General features: G+C 36.3%; 1 non-coding gene across 1 annotated transcript; it reads left to right on the forward strand.

Moving 5' to 3' along the window:
• Window positions 1-376: 376 nt before the first annotated feature.
• Window positions 377-484, forward strand: LOC112724774 (small nucleolar RNA R71). Its single transcript, XR_003163920.1, has one exon. It is a non-coding gene; the product is annotated as a small nucleolar RNA R71 (small nucleolar RNA).
• The last annotated feature ends 21239 nt before the right edge of the window (window positions 485-21723 follow it).

Genomic DNA, 21723 nt, shown 5'->3' on the forward strand with positions numbered 1-21723 from the left:
CTTCTGCTATTGCAGGGTTCTCAGGATCATAAGCTTCTTCTTCAGAAGATGCCTCTTGAGTACTGTTGGATGCAGCTTGCAATCCATTTAGACTTTGAGAAATCATATTGACTTGCTGAGTCAATATTTTATTCTGAGCTAATATGGCATTCAGAGTATCAATTTTAAGAACTCCCTTCCTCTGAGGCGTCCCATTACTCACAGGATTCCTTTCAGAAGTGTACATGAACTGGTTATTTGCAACCATGTCAATGAGTTCTTGAGCTTCTGCAGGCGTTTTCTTTAGGTGAATGGATCTACCTGCAGAATGGTCCAATGACATCTTAGATAATTCAGACAGACCTTCATAGAATATATCTAGGATGGTCTATTCTGAAAGCATGTCAGAAGGACACTTTTTAGTCAGTTGCTTATATCTCTCCCAAGCTTCATAGAGGGATTCACCTTCTTTCTGTTTGAAGGTTTGAACATCCACTCTAAGCTTGCTAAGCTTTTGAGGAGGAAAGAACTTGGCTAAGAAAGCCATGACCAGCTTATCCCAAGAGTTCAGGCTATCTTTAGGTTGAGAGTCCAACCATATTCTAGCTCTGTCTCTTACAGTAAATGGGAAAAGCATAAGCCTGTAGACCTCAGGATTAACCCCATTGGTCTTAACAGTCTCACAGATTTGCAAGAATTCAGTTAAGAACTGAAAAGGATCTTCTGATGGAAGTCTATGAAACTTGCAATTCTGTTGCATCAGAGAAACTAATTGAGGTTTTAGCTCAAAATTATTTGCTCCAATGGCAGGGATTGCGATGCTTCTTCCATGTAAATTAGAATTTGGTGCAGTAAAGCACCAAGCATCTTCCTTGCATTGTTATTATTTTCGGCCATGTCTCCTTCTTTTTCGAAAATTTCTGTCAGATTTTCTCCAGAGAGTTGTGCTTTAGCTTCCCTTAGCTTCTTCTTCAGAGTCCTTTCAGGTTTAGGATCAGCTTCCACAAGAATGTTCTTATCCTTGTTCCTGCTCATATGAAAAAGAAGAAAACAAAAAAGAAGAGGAATCCTCTATGTCACAGTATAGAGATTCCTTTATGTGAGTAGAAGAAGAAAAGAAATTTGAACACAGAAAGAGAGAGAGGGTTCGAAGTTTTAAGGAGAAGAGAAGTGTTAGTGGAAAAATAAATAATTAGGAGAAGGTGAGAGAGAAGAATTTTCGAAACTTAAATAAAATAAAAAATAATTTTTTTTAATTTTTAATTAAAAAAATTAAAGTTAGAATTTGAAAATTAAGAAAGGAAAAGAAAATTAAATCAAATTAAAATTTAAAACAAATAGTTATTTAAAAAGGAATTTTGAAAAAGAGGAAGGTGATTTTCAAAAATTAGAGAGAGAATTAGTTAGGTAGTTTTGAAAAAGATATGATTGAAATAGTAAACTTTTAAAATCAAACAAAAAGTCAAGTAGTTAATTGAAAAAGATTTGAAAATCAATTTTTGAAAAGATAAGAAGTTAGAAAAGATTTTGAAATTGATTTTGAAAAAGATGTGATTGAAACTTATTTTGAAAAAGAAATTTAAAAAGATTTGATTTTGAAAATTAAAGTTGATTACTTGACTAACAAGAAACAAAAAGATATGATTTTAAAATTTAAAGATTGAACCTTTCTTAATAGGCAAGTAACAAACTTAAAACTTTTGAATCAATCACATTAATTGTTAGCATTAATTTTGAAAATATGAAATAAAAATAAGAAAAAGATTTTGAAAATAAATTTTGAAATTTTTGAAAATCATAAAAGAAAAATGAAAAAGATTTAATTTTTGAAAAAGATTTGAAAAAGATAGAATTTTTAAATTGAAAATTTGACCTGATTAACAAGAAACAACTAAATTTTAAAATTTTATGACTAATTCAATTCAAATTTTCGAAATTGTATGAGAGAAAAAGGGAAAGATATTTTTTTATTTTTGAATTTTTAATGAAGAAAGAGAAAAACAACAAAAAGACTCAAAACATGAAAATTATGAATCAAAACAACTAATGCATGCAAGAACACTTCGAATGTCAAGATAAACACCAAGAACACTTTGAAGATCAAGATGAACATCAAGACTTATTTTTGAAAATTTTTAAGAAAAGAAAAACATGCAAGACACCAAACTTAGAAATTTTCAATGTTTAGACACTAACAAATTGAAGATGCAGATGAAAAACAACAAAAGATACAAAACAAGAAAATATGAAGATCAAACAAGAAGACTTGTCAAGAACAATCTTGAAGATCATGAAGAATGCAATGCATGAATTTTCGAAATTTTTTTGAAAAATTAAAAAGGATGCAATTAACACCAAACTTAAAATTTGACACAAGACTCAAACAAGAAACACAATATTTTTTGTTTTTATGATTTTATCAATTTTTTTTGGATAATAGAAAATTATTTTGGGAAAAATGAAAAAGAAGAAATTTTTTTGTATTTTTCGAAAATAAGAAATAAAAAACTTAAAATAAAAATAAAATTACCTAATCTGAGCAACAAGATGAACCGTCAGTTGTCCAAACTCGAACAATCCCCAGCAATGGCGCCAAAAACTTGGTGCATGAAATTGTGATCATCAACAATGGCGCCAAAGACTTGGTGCTCTCAAACGTGAATCACACTTTGTCACAACTTCGCACAACTAACCAGCAAGTGCACTGGGTCGTCCAAGTAATAAACCTTAAGTGAGTAAGGGTCGATCCCACGGAGATTGTCGGCCTGAAGCAAGCTATGGTCACCTTGTAACTCTCAGTCAGGCGGATTCAAATGGTTTTAGAGATTTGATAATTAAACGATAAATAAAATGTAAAATAAAGATAGAGATACTTATGTAATTCATTGGTGAGAATTTCAGATAAGCGTATAGAGATGCTTTTGTTCCTCCTGAACCTCTGCTTTCCTGCTGTCTTCATCCAATCCTTCATACTCCTTTCCATGGCAAGCTGTATGTTGGGCATCACCGTTGTCAATGGCTACATCCCGTCCTCTCAGTGAAAATGGTCCAATGCGCTGTCACTGCATGGCTAATCATCTGTCGGTTCTCGATCATACTGGAATAGGATTCAGTGCTCCTTTTGCGTCTGTCACTACGTCCAGCACTCGCGAGTTTGAAGCTCGTCACAGCCATCCCTTCCCAGATCCTACTCGGAATACCATAGACAAGGTTTAGACTTTCCGGATCTCAGGAATGGCCATCCATGGATTCTAACTTATACCACAAAGATTCTAATATCTCAGACTCGGTCTCCTGTATTAGATACCTAAGAGATACTCATTCTATCTCATCTTCATGTAGAACGGAAGTGGTTGTCAGGCACGCGTTCATAGGTGAGAATGGTGATGAGCGTCACATAATCATCACAGTCATCATGTTCTTGGGTGCGAATGAAAATCTTAGAATAGGAATAAGCTTGAATTGAATAGAAAAACCATATTACTTTGCATTAATTCATGAGGAACAGCAGAGCTCTACACCTTAATCTATGGTGTGTAGAAACTCTACCGTTGAAAATACATAAGTGATAATGGTCCAAGCATGGCCAAATGGCCAGCCCCCATAAAGGTCTAAGATAGCATGAAACTGATCAAAGATGTCTAATACAATAGTAAAAGGTCATATTTATATCAGACTAGTTACTAGGGTTTACAGAAATGAGTAATCAATGCAGAAATCCACTTCCGGGGCCCACTTGGTGTGTGCTTGGGCTGAGCATTGAGCTTTACTCGTATAGAGGCTTCTCTTGGAGCTGAACGCCAGTTTGTAACCTGTTTCTGGCGTTTAACTCCACTTTGCAACCTGTTTCTGGCGTTTAACTCCAGAATAGGGCAGGAAGCTGGCGTTGAACGCCAGTTTGCGTCATCTAAACTCGGGCAAAGTATGGACTATTATATATTGCTGGAAAACCATGGATGTCTACTTTCAAACACAATTGAGAGGGCGCCATTTGGAGTTCTGTAGCTCCAGAAAATCCACTTTGTGTGCAGGGAGGTCAAAATCCAACAGCATCTGTAGTCCTTCTTCAACCTCTGAATATGATTTTTGCTCAAGTCCCTCAATTTCAGCCAGAAAATACCTGAAATCACAAAAAAACACACAAACTCATAGTAAAGTCCAGAAATGTGATTTTTATTTAAAAACTAATAAAATTATACTAAAAACTAACTAAATCATACTAAAAACTATGTAAAAACAATACCAAAAAGCGTATAAATTATCCGCTCATCATTCGCATTCAAGCAAAAGCAATCCCAATAGGAGTTTTACAGGAGATCAACCAAAGGCGAATGCTCGAGCATGACTTCCTCAAAGGGGTCGAAGTCTAAAGACACGACCTCAAAGGAAGATTGAACTCAAGCAGGGGCACTATTCATACCCTGGGTCGAGCTGCTTCATCCTGACTGGACGACGTCAAAACAACCAACCTCTTGTAAAGGTTGGTCGACACTGACCTCTCCCTAAAGAGGTAGGCCAAACCATTATAGAGGCCCAAGTAGGCCTAGATCAAAGGACGCAGCCCACTCTGAAGGTGGCTGGCCTGAAAGATAAGGTGACTCACTCAAAGATAAAGATAAGATAACTAAACTTATCTCAAGGAAGGTCACTCCATACTACTATAAATACACTGGAGCACCCAGGTATAACTCATACTTTGATTCTACAAAAAACACCTGCTCAAAGCCCATGCTAACTTAAGTATCGGAGTCTCTTGCAGGTACCACCCCCTCCAGTGATCAAGGATCAGCAACATCTCAAGGATCAGCAAGTCGAACGTAACAGCACCGACCAGCACAGAAGATCTCGTCCGAGATCAACCTTCAGTTTCAGGTAACCCTCAAAACAACCACCATCTCGCTTTCTTTCCAATTCCTCTTATTAGTCAACAACTCCTTCATAAACTTGGCATAAAGAGGCATTTGCTCAAGGGCCTCTGCAAAATGAATGTTGATTTGAAGCTTTCTGAAGAACTCTAAAAATCTGGAAAATTGCTTGTCCTTGGAGGCCTTCTGAAGTCTCTGAGGATACGACATTTTAGGTTTGTACTCAGTTGCCTTAGGCAACACCGGATGTGTTTCAACAGTGACCGAAAAGGGGTTATTCGGATGTCTAAAGGGGGCGTGCTCTACCTCTTCATTTTTCTTCTTTGGAGCTTCTTTTTCAACCGACTCCTCACTAATCTTAGCCTCAAAACCCGCCACCTTACCACTTCTCAAATATGGTCTTGCATTCCTCTCTTGGGTTAGGCACTGTGTCACTAGGAAGAGTGTTAAGGGGCCTCTCAGGTGCTTGCTTGCTCAATTGACTAACTTGAATCTCCAAATTTCTGAGTGAAGCTCTAGTTTCCTGCATAAAACTATGTTGATTCTTGGAGAGTTCTGCAACAATAGATGCCAAGTCAAAAACACTCTGAGGCTAAAAAGGTGCTTGTTGTGGTTAAGAGGGTTGAAGCTGATAGTTGTTGAAGTTGTTCTGATTAAAACCGCCCTGAGAATTGTTGTTAAAGTTTGGTTTCCTCTGAGGTTGATCTTTCTACCCAAAGTTTGGGTGATTCCTCCATCCTTGATTAAATGTCTTAGAATATGGATCATTATTGGGATTTCTAGAGAAGTTTCCCATGTAATTAACCTGTTCAGAAATAAACTAGTCATACTCATAATTCTCACCTTGAGAGAAGCCACCACTCATGACATAGGAAGTGTCTTGAGCATTGATTGCTAAGACTTGTATTCCACTCAAGTGTTGTGTAATAGCATTAAATTGCTGAGACATAGCCTTGTTCTGAGCAAGAATAGCATCCAAGGCATCCAATTCCATGACTCCTTTCCTCATAGAGGTCCTCTTAGAAGAGTACAGGTATTGGTTATTAGCAACCATTTCAATCAACTCTATAGCCTCTTCAAATGTCTTTTTCATGTGGAGGGATCTGCTTGCAGAATTATCTAGAGACATTTTGGCAATCTTAGTAACTCTATTATAAAATATCTGTAATTGAATCCAATCTGAGAACATGTAAGGAGGACATTTCTTGAGCATCAATTTGTATCTCTCCCAAGCTTCATAGAGAGATTCACTCTCTCTCTCTCTCTGCCTGAAAGTCTGAACATCTGTCTTTAGCTTAGTCAGCTTCTGAGGTGGAAGAACTTGGTCAGAAACCTATTGACCAACTTATCCCATGTATCCAAGCTCTCCTTAGACTGTGTATCAAGCCATTGCTTGGCTATGTCTCGTACAGCAAACGGAAAGAGGAGCAACTTATAGACATCAAGCTGGACACTATTTGTCTTCACATTATCACATATCTACAGAAAAGTAGAAATAAATAAGTTTGGGTCTGCTTGCGGGTGTCCATGATACTGGCAATTCTGTTGCACAAAAGTAATGAGATTAGTAGCCATAGGAGGTACAACAATAATATTCCCATAGAAATTGGGACTAGGAGCAGTGTATGACCCAAGTGTCCTTCTAGGTTGCTCAGGACATTGAGAACATGAGGATTAACAACATTATTGTTGTTGGGATCCATAGTGAGCTCTTCAACTTCTTTTTCAAAGTTATCATTGAGATTCTCACTGGCTTTGTAAGCTCTAGCCTGTTGTAAACGCCTTCTCAAGGTTCTTTCAATCTAAGGATCAAAGTCTAGAAGAGGTTCTTTGTTCCTGTTTCTGCTCATAAACAAATAGAAAACAAGAAGAAGTAGGAATCTCTACATCAAAGTGAAGAGAATTTCCGGTGAGATAACCTAAGTAAAAGAAATAAAATAAAATAAAATAAAATAAACCAAATAACTGACCTAGAATTTTCAAAAATAAATAAAAGAAATAAACCACCAAAAATCAAAAATGAATTAAAGGAAAATAGGCTAATGAAAATTTTAAAAGAAAGATAACTAAAGAAAATAAACCAAATAAACTAGGGGGACACCAAACTTAACTTTTGAAATATAAGAAAAATTTTAATTAAAATAGAGCAAATTTTTCGAAAAATTAATGAGGAAAATTAAACAAAATTAAAGCAAAGAACTTATAATCTTAGTGATCAAATAATAAGTAGTTGTCAACCACAGTCAATCCCTGGTAACGGTGCCAAAAGCTTGGTGCGGAATTAGAATATCCACAAACTTATCGGCAAGTGCACCGGGTCGTACCAAGTAATACCTCATGTGAGTGAGGGTCGATCCCACGAGGATTAATTGACCAAGCAAATATAGTCAAATGAATCACTTAGTCAGCCAAGTAGAAAATGATGTTTGAGATTCAAGTGCATTAAACAGTAATTCAAGAGTTCGGAAAGCAGACAGTAAACGGGGTGTCAGAAATATGTGAGAAAATAGTTAAGGCTTCAAAGATGTTTATTTTTCTAGATTTATATATCTTACCAACTATTTTAATCATACAAGATTCATTTCTTGGCTAACTGTAATTGACTAAACCCAAATTCCTTAGTGATTTAGCGCCCCACGAGGCAGAGGCTTGGTACAAATCACAAAGCTCCTAGCACTAAATGCCAAGGTCTACGTTTAGCGCCAGCTTAGCAGAATGGTCACACGCCCCAAAGCCCTTGGGTATTAAACGCCAGATGCGGCGTTTAGCACCAGTTTAGCAGATTCTAAATTCTTCTCTTTTCTTGCACACAAACTCTGCTAAATCAATCCAAACTTCACCTGAAATAATCATAACAATAGAACGACTCAAAGTGGCATCCAAATAGGCTTGAAATACTAGAATCTCAATAAAACTCAATAATTTCATATCTAAAATAACAAGAAAATAAAGAAAAGATGCTCACGCATCACAATAGCAAAATTAAGTTGTTGCTTGTCCTTAAGCAACTAAAAATAATATATGAGAAGTGAAGTTGCCCAAGAAGTAAGTGAGATTGGAGAATTGATTAGTGTTTGAAATAGATAAGAAGGATTTGAGATTAATTTGATATATACAGAACTCTTGAAGGGTAAGGAAGTTGCAGTCATTGAGAAAGAGCTAGATGAAACTAAGAATGAAACAAACGGGTATAGTTTAGGCTTGAATTTGGTTGAGTTTTTAATCTTGTACATGAGAGTGAAGAATGTGGATTAGTGTTTGAATTAATGTTGGGATAATGACAAAATGAATGGTAAGAGGTTGGCTAAATTCGAGGGGGCGTATATGGAGATTTGATACTAAATTTTTCGAGCACGAAAATTTCTGTTAGGGGGTAGGATGTAAAACCCGAGAAATTAGTAAATAATTAGCAAATAAATTAATTATTTTCTAGCAAATTAGAAAATGAAATTTTATAGTTTAAAGAGATAGAGAAAATTAAAATAAGAATTTTGACACAAATTTTAAAGAATTTAACCCAAGATTGGGCCGAACGGGCCAAACCGGACCCAAATGGGCCCAAGACCACACACCCAACTCCTATATAAAGGTAAGCTTCAGCCTTTCTTCTTCCTTCCCATTGAATTTACGCAGCAGGGAAATAGAAGGAAACCAAAACACATGAAACACTATTCCACTTCAAACTTTAATCCTCCGTAACTATCAATCTGGAGCTCCGATCGCCGCACGTTTGCGGCCACGCGACCGTAGCGTCGAGCTCTACAAAGCCCAGTACTTAATTAGGTAAGGAAGTCACTTTTCAGTTTTTATTTTCTCCTTCCCCAATTTCAAAAATTCTATGATTTGGGGTGTTGAGATTTTGTTGATTTTGATGTTTAGGATCAAGTTAACTTAGTGTATGTGCTGGATTTTGGCTCAATTCTTCCATTGGCAAGGTAAGGAATATTTAATCCTTGTCAAGTTATCTAATTAGTGAACCCTATGGTGATTTTAGTGTTATTTTGTGAAATTACTTTGGATTGTGTATTTTGGAAACAAATTGGTGGTGTTGAAGACTTGGTATTGGACTCTGGGGAGCCGGAGACCTGTTTGATGAGACTTTAAAAACTTGGGTGTCGTGGAATGATAAACCCCAATTTTGTGGTTTATCTTGTTCTTAATTTGGGTGGTTTTATCAACTTTTCTCACATTTATTCAATGAAATAGCATGATTTTGTAATTCTCCCTAAATTTGTGTTTGAGTGTGAAAACATGCTTTTTAGGCCTTAAAATAGCTAAATTCAATTCACTTTAATTCCATTCGATGCCTTGATATGTTTGTTGAGTGATTTCAGGTTCATAAGGTAAGTATTGGATGGAAGAAGTGAGGAGAAAAGCATGCAAAATGGGAGAACTCATGAAAAAATGAAGGAACCGCAAAGCTGTCAAGCCTAACCTCTTTGCACTCAATCGACCATAACTTGAGCTACATAGGTCCACATGAGGCGGTTCTAGTTGCGTTGGAAAGCTAACATCCGGGGCTTTGAAATGATATAAAATTTGCCATAGTTGCCTGACGTATAGGGGTGCGTACGCGCACATGACGCGCACACGCCGATGGATCAGTGTGGGTCCATTTTGGGCAACTCGTTGGGGGCGATTTGTAGCTCATTTTGGGCCCACTCCAACTCGTTTCTGATGATATTGAACCCAAGGATTGAGGGGGAATGAACCAAGTAGTCATAGTTTAGTTTTTATCATGTTGTAGGTAGAATTCTAGAGAGAGAAGCTTTCCCTTCTCTCTAGAATTTAGGGTAATTTAGGTTTAATTTTCTTAGATCCACTTTCAATTCTTGTTTTGATTTAATTTTCCCTTGTTAATTCCTTGATATTACACCTTTGTTCTTCTAGTTCTTGTTGTTAATTTCTTTTTCATATCACTTTTATGTTCATACACTCTTGTTGGGTTTCTATTTTTTCTTTCAATGCAACTTTATGTTTCCATGTTTCTTTTATGTTGATCTTGATTGTTATTGTTAATTTCTTGTTTATGTTGGTTATGGATTTCCTTTAATTCTTGAATTTTATGATGTTTACTTTTCTTGCATACTAGGTGTTTGATAAAATGTTTCTTCTAGTTTTTTAGTAGTTTTCTTGACTCTTGGCCTAGGCTAAGGGAATTGAGCAACGTTGAGTCATTGGGTCTCATTGAATTGGTGATTTGAGAACCCTTGGTGATCAATTTGATACCCATTGACACTAACCCACTACTATTCTAATTAGTAGATAGGTTGGGACTTATGGATTGATGTTGATTAAGCCATTTGATATACTTCAAGTATAGAAGTACACTTAATGAGCTTGGTTCCTCATAATTATCAATATTTGGTTTGTAGACAAGGATGGTGATCTCAATTACCTATGTCTAGCCAAGAGTACTTTTTCTTTATTTTATCAGTTCTTATCATTTTACTTTCTTGTCATTTAATTTTTCTTGCCATGTATTTTCTTGCAAAAATATAAAATCAAACCCCCTTGCATCTTCATAGCCAATAATTAAACACTTCATTGCAATTTCTTGTGAGACGACCCGGAGTCTAAATACTTTGGTTAATTCTTATTTGGGGTTTGTTACTTGTGACAACTAAATTTTTGATTGGGAGGATTGTTTGTTGGTGTAGAACTATACTTGCAACGAGATTTCAATTGTGAAATTCTATACCATCAAAGAATTCGCTCATCAAAATGGCACCGTTGCCGGGGAGTTGCAATGGTGTTGTGTTATTGGCTATTGTATATATGTTAATATGCTTCTTTGCTAGTTTTTGCTTGTTTTAGGAGTTAGTTTTTATTGGTTCAGTATTTGTTTTTATTTTCTCTTGTTACTATGAATTCTCATCCTCACTTTGGCTATGAGTTTGGCTCAAATTATGTTGTAGGAAATGGGAACTATAATGACAATATGCATCAAGGATGGAACAATTAAAGGTGGGAGGAGCCTCAAAAGATTGATCACCCTTCTTGGCAACAACAACCTCCGGATTCTTATGGGTATAATCCTAATCCTAATGCATATCAATCTAATAGATGTGGTGACCCTTATTATGATTGTCAACAACCACCACCATATGCCTATGAACCACCTCCTCAACATAATTTTGAACCACCTTACTCACAAGCCCCTTTTCACCAAATACCTCCATATGTAAAACCACCCCAATTCCACCACCAATACCCTCAAGAACCACCACCTCCATATTATCACCAAGATGAATCACCTCCCATGTATGATAACTTTCAACCACATAATGAATTTCCCTTTCCACCACGACCCTCCATGGAAGAACACCCATATCCATCCATCCAAGAGCAATATGATCCTACTTATACTAGCCAAGTGAAACAAGAGCCAATGGATCGCTTCAAGGAAGCAATGGATCGGCTTCAAGCAATCATCCGTCAAAAGGAGCAAGAGGAAGCCCAAAAGAATTATGAAGCTATCGAGGCTAACCTTGCCAAAATTAATGCCAATTTGGATGCATGAGATTCATACCATAGACAAAGCACCTCCACGGATGAAGGTGGAGAATCAACCAAAGAGCGGAGCATAGAGTGTGTTGTGCAACAAGTGGAAAGCATGGAGATTGTCGAAGAAGAAGAAGTGGTTGAAAGCCTAGGCAAAGTTGAACAAGAGGTGGATTTCAAACTTGAGAGCACTTCCACACCAAGTGATGTTGTTGATGATTTTGTGGAAGTTGTTGAACTTTCTTCCATTGAACTTGAAGATGATGTTGAGGAGGGTAATGCGCAACCTCCTAAGCATATAATGAATGATGAAGAATTGGAAGAAGGTGAGCTAACAACAAATCCGCCTCTTAAAGATAATCCTACACCAACACATGATCCTTTGGTATTTGAGGAACCTTCTCCTATTGATATTGAGGTAAATGTTGAGACAAGTTCTACTTTACCTCCATGTTGTAACATGAAGAGTGGGAAGAGCTAGAAGAAGTTGGTGAAGAAGTAGTTGAATGTGAAGAACCTTGTCAAGAGGAAGAGGTTGAAGTTGAAGAAGATTGCCAAGAGGTGGAGGTATTCAATGAAGAGCACAAGAGAATGGAACTTACAAGACCATTGGAGACGTCCCTTCCTAAGTCGCCATCCAACATAACATTCAAGTGGGTAAAATTCTTATCTCTAATCTTTACTTTCCCACTTGAATATGGTTTGATTGAAAATGATGGGCAACTTAGAGCTCTTTGTGGGGTTAAGAACAAAAGGAAATTGAGTAGTGGGTGGGAATGCCAATCAAGGTTCCTTATGGTTGGAAGCTTAAAGTCTAAGTGCAATGGTTGGTATAGTTCTCAACTAAAGGGGTCTAGGAAGATGCTTTGGTGTTTACTTGAGAATTCGGATCACTTCTCACCCAATTGGAAATATGATTATCAACTTGAAGATGGGTGTGGAAACAAGATTTGGGATCCGGGAATATATGAAGACCAATTTTGGAAGCCCTTAGCTTGTGTGGAACTTCATCAAAGCTTGGTGCCATTGATCTTGAATTTTGGAGCTTACTTGAAGTCCAAGCATCGGTAGAAGTTTCAAGATAAGTTCAAGCATAAGCCACTGATAAACCATTAATTTATGGTTTATATTGTGTTTAATTGTGTGGTTTTATCAACTCTTTACCCACTTATTCATTAAAAAAAGCATGCATTTATAATTCCTTCCTAAAAATACTTTATGGTTGAAAACTTGCTTCCTAGAGACTTTTAATTATGTATTTTAATTCTCCTTTATTCCATTCGATGCCGTGATCTGTGTGTTAAGTGTTTCAGGCTTTATAGGGCATGAATGAGTTGGAGATTGGAAATGAAGCTTGCAAAAATGGAAGGAACACAAGAAATTGAGGAGATGACCAGCGAGAAGTGACGCGGACGGATGGCTCACGCGGTTGCGCGATATAGAGGAAATTGCAGTGACGCGGACGCATGGCTCACGCAACCACGCGGATTGGAAACTGCATCAGTGACGCGAAGGCGTGGACGACGCGCACGCGTGGCAAAGCAAACGCTAAATGAGGCGTCCGCATGAATGATGCGATCGCGTGACATGCGCGATCTGCATAATCTACAGAATTCGCTGGGGGCGATTTTGGGCCCTATTTTGACCCAGTTTTTAGCCCATAAAAGCAGACTAGAGCCAGGGAACATGCAGAAACGAGGGAGAACAATTCATTCTACACAGTTTTAATTTTTAGATCTAGTTTTACTCCTCCTCTAGGGTTTTCTCTCTACATATTCATAGTTCTTAGGATTTCAATTATTATTGTTTTTGCATTGGGATATTGAGAAGAGTTATTGCCTCAGCAAGACTTCGTCATTCTAGTTTGTTCTCTTTATTTTTCTCTTACTCTTCCATGTCCTTAATTTACTCAATTTTACTATTGGATTATTTTAGAATTTATTAATACAAGAATTACTTTTATTTTTAATTGATTTCTTTGATTACTGTTTATCATGTCTTTCTATATTTTCCTTTCTTATGTTATGAGTCCTACATTCACAATGAGTGAGTAGTTCCATAACTTGGATGAGAGTTGATTGAAAGGAAGACCTTGAGTTGGAATGCTTAAAAGAATAATTGTAATTGGGTTTATTGTTGGATTGCTCTCTAGTCACTAACACCAATCCTTCCAAGTAAGCGGATTGGAACTTGTGAATAGAAATAGCATTCTAACTTGTTTGACTTTCCCTTACCTAGTAAGGGATAACTAAATAGAATAACCCTCGATTATCAATTAATCTTGAGAGTACTCCAACAAGAATAGGGCTTCCAACTAATCTACTCCCAGCCAAGGCTTTTATTTAAATCACATAAATTCTCTAATTTAATTTCCTATTCATCAACTCAATTTATTTTTTTGAAAACATCTAATTAATAAAATAGCACACCTTTCTGCAACTCGTTGGGAGAGGACCTAGGATTCATACTCCTAGTATTTTAATTTTAATTTTTGTGACAACTCTTCTAAATTGATAGGCTGATTTCTGGTTGGTTGAGAACTATACTTGCAACGCATATCTTATAACAATTCTTAACTTCCAAATGCTATTTTTGGTTGTTTAATCCTTTTTAGTATTTTGTGCTAAGGAAAAATAATGGAGAGAGATCATATGGGTTACTACTCATACCCGAGTAGTAATTCATATCATTATGAAAGGGAGAACTATCCAAATTTTGGTTGGCAAAGTCAAAACCAAAGAAACTTCAGTGCTCCATGTTCCAACTATCAAGAACCACCATCTCCATATACATACCAAGAACCATCATTTTTCTACCCATATCAAGAGCCACCATCTACCTATTCTTACCAAGAACCATCCTCTTTTTACTCTTATCAAGAATCATCACCTCCTTCTTATTCTTATCAAGAACTATCACCTCCTCCTTATTCATCTCAAATACCATCAGATCTTGAGCTTCTCATGAAAGAATTCTTACATGATATAAAGACGAGTGTCAAAAATGTAGAAAAACATGTGCAGTCGATTATCAAGTTACAAGAAGAGGAGCAAGCAAATTCCTTCCCAAGAGATATAATACAAGATCCTATAGAAGAAAGTGAGAAAATCAATCAAAGGAGTTCATACTCCAATGAATTAGAGAACTTTCCACCCTCACGCATGGAAGAAGAAGAAGATGCAAAAACAAAGGATGTTGATGCACCAACAAAGAAGGAAGATGCACAAACAAAGGAGGTTGCAAGGGATGAAAATAATTATGGGAATCTACACTCCAATGAAGCAGAGAGTGGCATGGAGGGTGAGTTTATTGAACCACCAATTCAAGAAGTTCTTGATGAAGGGTACACTCTAACCATCACACAACACCCACACGTTGAAATCAAAGAAGTGAAGATAACCAAGGGAAGCACTGAAAAGGGGATTGTGACCAAGAAAAAGAAGAAAATATCCATGAAGAAGAAAAGGTCAACAAAAAGCAATCCAACCTCTACCCCAACAAGCAAGGTGAATCAAGCTAATCACAATAAAAGAAAACTTGTTAGGAGGACTTCATATCAGGGGGCACTAATCTTCACCTCTCCCCCCTTGGAGACATTTCTTTTAACCAACTGGAAGAAGAGGAAGAAACTTCAATAATCAAGTGTCAAGCTAGTGACATTAAAGAAGCGCTTGTCGGGAGGCAACCCGATAATTTCGTATCCTTAGTACTTTTCATAGTAGTAGTTTTCTTACTTGATTTTTATTGAGTTTTTACTGTTTCTCTGATCATGCAGCTATTTTATCACAGGAACCGGACACCTCTGTTCTTCTTTGCTTGAGGACAAGCAAACCTTTAAGTTTGGTGTTGACGCTTCGCTTAAAGGTTTTCTGTTTATTCCTATGGCACCAAAAGGGAGGCGAATCATCTTCACTGAGGAGCACAACCTGAAGAATAAAATGACCACTAGGATAGCTAAGGTGGTTGAGTTTCTTTCATTTTTATTCCTCCCCTCTTTTTCTATATTATGTTCTGGTTTTCTGTTATTTTTGCTTTATTTGTTGCATGATCCTTTATTAGTTAGAATCCTAGGTCTAGTTTAGTTTTCTCTTAATTGCTTTAATTCTAAAAAGATGTCTCACGTATTACTCACTGAGCTTGAATTCAAACAAAAAATATAGAAGTGATGTATTGCATGAGAAATTGAGTAAATTTTAAGAGTAGTCTTATTTACTTAGATGTGGTGGCAATACTTTTTGTTTTCTGAATGAATGCTTGAACAGTGCATATTTTTTATAGTGAAGTTTATGAATGTTAAAATTGTTGGCTCTTGAAAGAATGATGAAAAAGAGAAATGTTATTGATAATCTAAAAAATCATAAAATTGATTCTTGAAGCAAGAAAAAGCAGTGAAAAACACAAAGCTTGCAAAAAAAATAAAAAAATAAAAAAATAAAGAAAAAGAAAAAAAAGTAAGAAGAAAAAGCTAATAACCCTTTAAACTAAAAGGCAAAGGGTAAAAAGGATCCAAGACTTTGAGCATTAATGGATAGGATGGCCCAAAGGAATAAAATCCTGGCCTAAAGCGGCTAAATCAAGCTGTCCCTAACCATGTGCTTGTGGTGTGAAGGTGTCAAGTGAAAAGCTTGAGACTGAGTGGTTAAAGTCGTGATCTAAAGCAAAAAGAGTGTGCTTAAGAACTCTGGACACCTCTAACTGGGGACTCTAGTAAAGCTGAGTCACAATCTGAAAAGGTTCACCCAGTTATGTGTCTGTGGCATTTATGTATCCGATGGTAATACTGGAAAACAAAATGTTTAGGGTCACGGCCAAGACTCATAAAGTAGCTGTGTTCAAGAATCAACATGCTGAACTAGGAGAATCAATAACACTCTCTGAATTCTGAGTTCCTATGGATGCCAATCATTCTGAACTTCAAAGGATAAAGTGAGATGCCAAAACTTCAGGATTGCAGTTGTAAACCCCACTATAAGAAGAGACATGAGCTTAATCAAACTCTCGTTCTCATGCAAATTCACATCCTATGCTTATATTAGTTTTGGTTGCTTGAGGACAAGCAACAGTTTAAGTTTGGTGTTGTGATGCGTGAGCATCTTTTCTATCTTTTTCTAGTGAATTTGCATCTAAATTGTTGAATTTAATAAAGAATTAATTATATTTTAGCCACTATAGATGCTATTTTGAGTTTTGTGCAATACTGTTTATTTCAGGTAGCATTCGGCTGGATTTGATGGAGTTTCTGCAGCACAAGAATCAAAGGAGATGGCAGCGAGGAACGACGCGTATGCGTGACTGACGCGTACGCGTGAATTTGGAGCTTTCCATGACGATGCGTACGTGTGACTGACACGTACGCGTGATTTGAAGATTTGCTCAGCGACGCGTGCGCATGACCGACGCGTTCGCGTGACTCGCAGAAAAGACCATCGACGCGTACGCGTGACATGCGCCACGTGCAGGAAATGCAGAAAAATGATGGGGGTGATTTCTGGGCTGTTTTGACCCAATTTCCAGCCCAGAAAACACAGATTAGAAGCTGCAGAATGGACAAATCAAGTGGTCCCCACCCATCAGCTGAAGACTTGTTAATTAATTCGAATTTAAATTCAAATTTGATTTTTAAATAGGAAAAGATATTATTTTAATTTTAATTTTAGAAATTTGATTTTTAAATTATTAGGATTAGTTATAAAAAGGGATTCAGATCCATCAGATTAAAACGGAGTACATTTTACCTAAATCCTTATTTTCTCTTTACCATGAGCAACTAAACCTCCATTGTTAAGGTTAGGAGCTCTGTCTATTTGTATGGATTGATTTTATTATTTTTTCTATTTTAATTTATGTATGGATTTATATTTAAGAATTATTTTCGTTCTTTATTTTATGAATTTGGGTGGAATGGAAGTATGACCCTCTTTCTAAATGCATTCTTGTATAACTTGGAAAAGCTCTTTACTTGAACAACAGCTTGAAAACATATTCTCCTAAATTTCTAATTTATCTGGATTTAATAGGATACGTGACATATAATCCTTTTATGTTTGGGTAATTAGGATTTCTGTGGCATATAACTAGAATTGAACTTCACCCCCTAATTGGAATTAATTGACCAAGGAATTGGCTGTTGATGAATTTTAGAGGAGACTAGAAAGGTCTAAGGAATTAGAGTCTAGTCACATATAGTTTGCCATAAATTAAATCCTACATAATTAAAATAGTTAGTAAGAAAAGTAAATCCGGAAAAATAGATAACTCTAAAGCCTTAACTGTTTCTTCATATTTTATTCCTCACCTATTCACCTGCCTGTCTTCAAACTCTTCTTTATTTTTTAATGCTTTTGAACTTCCAAACACTATTTTCTGTTTGTCTAACTAATCCTATCAAATACTATTGTTGCTTAATCCATCAATCCTCGTGGGATCGACCCTCCATGACAAGGAGGTTCCCAAATGTCCAACTTAAGGACTTAAACTAAAAGTGCTAGGTGGGAGACACCCCACCATGGTAAACTCTTTCCATTCTCTTGTAAATATAATCAATGGATGAATTGGGTTGCCATTGTTAGGTAGTTTTCTTCTTTGCATACTCTTGTTTTAATATTTTAGTTGTTAGTTTGTTTGATTAGATTTGTGCCTTAAGTTGTAGCTTAGTTGTTGTTGAGTAGTGTTTTGCTTGTAGTATAAGTTTTGTTTATAGTGTCTTTGAAAATTTCTCAAAAACTAAAAAGATTTGTTGTTAAATTTGATTTTTGATTGTTTTAGAATGCTTGTAGATTAGGAGAGTACCATGTTTTTGTTCTAAGCATGATTAAAAAAAAAAGAAAGAGGGTATCCGCGCGCGAGCATGCTGTGCGCGCGCGTCAGTGGTGCATCCCACACTCCTGGTATAAAAACCAGAGAGTTATGCCCAGTTGGTGCCTATTCTGTTCCTGCGACCCACGCGCAAGCATGCATGATGCGTACGCATCGGCCGCCATCTTTACATCCACGCATATGCGTACTGTGCGCGTCCACGTCGCCTGTTCCGCCTGCCCACCCACGCGCACGCGTGCGTGATGCGTACGCGTCGCCCTCCGCGCCCTTTTTTTCCCTTGTTCTGCCCTGTTTTCTTTCTCCCTTCTTCTCTTATTTTCTTTCTAGTTTCTTCTTCTTTCTTTCTCCTTCTTTCTTCCTTTCTTACTTTCTTGCCCTTCTTCTTTTCTTTTCAAAAATTCACTTTTTATTTTTCTTATTTTCATTTTCTTCTATATGTTGCATTTGCATATTATCACCAATTACATTTTAATTTTTTTTTGTAACTTGTTCTTGTTTTCTTTTCTAAGTTCTTGTTTTAATAATGGTGTTGGATTCTTATATTCAATTGTTGAGAATTTCTTGGTTAATCTTGGTGCTTTGTGACTTGTTTGGCATTAATTGTAATATTTGCTCTACACACAAGATTAGTGCTTTAGTCCTTCCTAACTCATGATCCCTTGTTTTTGTATATTATTGTCATTGAGTTGGGATAGGACCACATGCTTTCGTGCTTACCATTAATCTTGTTTGTGTCAATTCCTATTTAAACTTGATGCTCCTAAGTGTTCTTCACGCTTTAACTTTGCTCTTGCATCAAGTATTAGTTGATATGCCCTTTGCCTATGTTGCTCTCTCATTTACATGCGTAGCTAACATATAGTGAGAACCTTACTCTTATTTGGCATTAGCCCCCGCCTATGTTCTAGTTGCTTCAATATCTTTGTTATAGGCTTAACTTTCCTTCTTTTTCTCTCCTTTGAGGTTGGCCACCAAGAAGGAAAGAAATGGAAAGGCTTCTAAATGGGGCACTACACAAGTCCACCTGCACAATTCTTTGAAGAAGCTCATCAATTGTAGCAACCCATCCACATTTCCCTTCTTTGCATGCACCGAGGACGGTGCAAATCTCTAAGTGTGGGGAGGTCATCCGACCGACCTCTATGGGTAACAATTTCTTTTTTCAACACCAATTCTTGATTTCCTTTGCTAGTTAGTGTTGCATTGCATGATAGGTTGCATGTTAGTTAGAATTTGTACATATTTTACCACTTCTTTTTATGTTAGGACTACTTGATTAGGGTGATGATTTCTTTTCCAAGAAAAATTGTTTTAGGTCACCTTACCAATTTGAAAAAAAAAATCTTGTTGAACTTGCTTGAAGAATTTATTTTGGAACATGGTTTTTGAGCTAAGAACACAAGCATGTGAGCTTTGAGCCTAATTGTGTGGTTACATCTTATAACCACTTATTTTCATTCTTGTGTGTATTATCTTCTTTCTATGATTGTAATCTTTGACTTGTTTGATTCTTTATGTCCATTATTCTATGTATACATGCATTTATATGATTTAGGCCATCATTTCATTTAGCTTACTTACCCAAATAGCCTACCTTTCATCAACCATTGTTAGCCAATTTTGAGCCTATTTAATCCCTTTTGTTCTTAATGTTAACACATCACTACCCCTAAGTAAAAAATAATAAATATCCCTTAATTTGGATCTTTGATTAGCTTAGGCTAGTGAGGGTGTGTATCATTTGGGTATGGGAAACTTCGAACATTGGTTGAGGTAAAAGTGTATTTTGTATTTTTGTTGAAAATCATGAGATTGGGTACATATTCATGCACTATATGTAAAATCATATGTATTGATATGTTTGTATATACTTTAGAAAAAAAATGAAAAAAAAAACATATATATACATATAAAAGAAAAAAAAGAGAAAAAGAAAAAAGAGAAAAAGAAATAAAAAGGGGACAAAAATGCCCCAAAGTAAAGTTCAATAAAAATCAATGCATATGGAATGTGAATTAAAGAGAATGCATGAGTATGTGAAAAAGTGGGAATCATGGGTAGCTAGGTTGTGTATAGAATTGTATAGGTTGTTATATGTGTTTGATGAGAGCTTAGGTTAATCAAAGATTCAAATTTCAAGCTCACTTGACCATATGCATCCTACCTTGAATGTATGCATGCATTGAATAATTGTTGATTGTTAGATGAAAAACAAATCATGGAAAGCATGATTAGAAGAGAATTGAGTGGATCGACCCTATACACTTGAGCGACTTGAGTGGATACACTTCTGGTGAGGGTTCGATGCTCAATTCCTTGTTCCCAGCTTTCACGAGCTTTCTTCTTGCAAGTCTATTTGAACTTCATTTTGATATTTGAATTGGCAGAGTTTGTGAGTCGTCATATGACCTTAGCCCTACTTGTTCATACATGCTCTTGGAGATTGATTTACTTTTAACCAAGTAGGTAGAAGCATCTTGTATTTAGTTGCATTCATATAGATAGGTGCATATAGTTTATTTGCATTGAATAAATGTTCATACTGCTTTTCTTTTCCTTCTTTATCCTTAGCATGAGGACATGCTTGGTTTAAGTGTGGGGAGATTTGATAAACCCCAATTTTTTGGTTTATCTTGTGCTTAATTTGGGTGGTTTTATCAACTTTTCTCACATTTATTCAATGAAATAGTATGGTTTTGTAATTCTCCCTAAATTTGTGCTTGAGTGTGAAAACATACTTTTTAGGCCTTAAAATAGCTAAATTCAATTCACTTTAATTCTATTCGATGCCTTGATATGTTTTTTGAGTGATTTCAGGTTCATAAGGTAAGTATTGGATGGAAGAAGTGAGGAGAAAAGCATGCAAAATGGGAGAACTCATGAAGAAATGAAGGAACCGCAAAGCTGTCAAGCCTGACCTCTTCGCACTCAATCGACCATAACATGAGTTATAGAGGTCCAAATGAGGCGGTTCCAGTTGTGTTGGAAAGCTAACATACGGGGCTTCAAAATGATATAAAATTTGCCATAGTTGCTTGACGTATAGGGGTGCGTACGTGCACATGACGTGCACGCGCCGATAGATCAGCATGGGTCCATTTTGGGCAACTCATTGGGGGCGATTTGTAGCTTATTTTTGGTCCAATCCAACTCGTTTCTGATGCTATTGAACCCAAAGATTGAGGGGGGAATGAACCAAGTAGTCACAGTTTAGTTTTTATCATGTTGTAGGTAGAATTCTAGAGAGAGAAGCTCTCTCTTCTCTCTAGAATTTAGGTTTAATTTTCTTAGATCCACTTTCAATTCTTGTTTTGATTTAATTTTCCCTTGTTAATTTCTTGATATTACACCTTTGTTCTTCTAGTTCTTGTTGTTAATTTCCTTTTCATATCACTTTTATGTTCATACACTCTTGTTTCTATTTTTCTTTCAATGCAACTTTATGTTTCCATGTTTCTTTTATGTTGATCTTGATTGTTATTGTTGATTTCTTGTTTATGTTGGTTATAGATTTCTTTTAATTCTTGCATTTTATGATGTTTACTTTTCTTGCATACTA

The sequence above is a fragment of the Arachis hypogaea genome, chromosome 11 (assembly GCF_003086295.3).
Source record: "Arachis hypogaea cultivar Tifrunner chromosome 11, arahy.Tifrunner.gnm2.J5K5, whole genome shotgun sequence".
Lineage (NCBI taxonomy): Eukaryota > Viridiplantae > Streptophyta > Magnoliopsida > Fabales > Fabaceae > Arachis > Arachis hypogaea.